Genomic DNA, 1,727 nt, shown 5'->3' on the forward strand with positions numbered 1-1,727 from the left:
CGGTGAACAAGATTTAAAGGGTCGGCGTAAACAAACGGGCTGCCGTGCTAACCGAAAGCTGCAATACTCTTTTTTCCTCGGCCGGCACTCTCGTTCTCCCGTTTTCTCTCCGTGCGTGTCTCTTTTTCGCTCTTGCACTGTCGGCTAAGTGCCATTATGCTGGCACAGGCTACACCCTGTACGAGCACGTAATAAAGCAACAAGGGAGAGGTGGAAGGAGCGAGAGACAAAGAGAAAGAGAGCGAGCCCCGAGCCGCGGTGGGCAGACTTCGGCATTGTGATGCAAATGTGTCTAATCGGCCGAGCCAGCCGACCATATGTCCGTTTGTGCGCAACGAGCGTCAGCCTCGCGTTGCACCGAGATGAACATGCTAAACCTAACCATTAACCATTATTGCGTACTAATGACGATCGCGGGCACGCTTAGTTAAACATATGACGAAGCGTCAAGGCTGCCTCTTCGACAGCGCCGATGCCTCACTCTGAACGACTTTGCTTCGATCACGCGTGACGAGCCTTTTCATTCGTGATATCGTCCAACAAGATTGATGTATTCTCTTTCAGTTTAGTACGTGAATAGCTTGGTTTTTGGTAAGAAAGAACTAAGATTTAGAGGGGTTTTCTTTTATTTAGAAACTACTACGTGTATTAATCTCTTATGCAAAGAAAAGTTGATGCTAGTTATACGAAATAACGATTTCTAACAAATATGGTTCAACAAATATTTGCATAATTTCTCAGAAGCGATATGCAGACTTATTATGAATATGGCAAAGTAGTTAGCAGCTAATCGACATTACAAATCGCTTAATATAAAGCAAATATGTGGTATGTTTGGTATTTGATAATTATAACTTGCGTACATTAGACGAGGTGCTAAGAGGTTAAGAGAACAGGGAAAACAAGTTGACGAAGAGACTATTGGAAATATAATTTATTGTTTCAGCGGATCTTGGCTTTGATTTATTGGCGCTTTACTTGCATGCTTGGCTTACGGAGTACGATATAAATGCTGTCTCCTAGAAACATTTTTTACATCTTCCGAATACTTTACTGCCGTACTATTGTACGAATATTAATCTCTCTTTTAACCTATCTATTTTCGTTGGAATTTTATCTCCGTACTCGTTGAATCGACGATTTAAAAAGAAACCGTATCAGTGAGAAATTTCGAAACGCGCAAGAGCAATCTACTTTTACATCTTCCGTCCCATTAAATTTCCACTAACCTTGACTCCTCTCACGCTGAAACATTCTCAAATTCCTATTATTAAAAAAATAATACCGAACCTAATAAATCGTCCGAGTACCTAACAATCTCGAGCACACACGGACGAGAAACTGCGTTCCTGGGTCGCGCTAGCGCAACATCCTCTGCGGGAGCCAAAGAGAAAGAGAGAGGGAGAAAAAAAAAGAAGAAAAAGACGGGAAAAAAGGAAGAAAAACGCGTGCGCACTATTCGCGAAAGCGAAGACAAAAAAGCGTAAGAAAAGAGGATGCGTGTAATCTAATTTCTGTCGCGTTTGCACGCGAGCCTGCGTCTTCGTTTTCAAAACGACTTTCCGTCACGATCGCCTCGTCATTTCCTGCGTGCCACGGCTCGCGGGGCCCAATATTACCGATTCATTACGCGACTGTCCCAGCCCGCTATTTAGCTTTTTACAATGCCGCGTGGCGTAGACAAACGACGATGAAAAAACGGCGGCGATCGACCGATGGAACTCGGC

Source organism: Bombus impatiens, unplaced genomic scaffold, assembly GCF_000188095.3.
Source record: "Bombus impatiens unplaced genomic scaffold, BIMP_2.2 scf_0033, whole genome shotgun sequence".
NCBI lineage: Eukaryota > Metazoa > Arthropoda > Insecta > Hymenoptera > Apidae > Bombus > Bombus impatiens.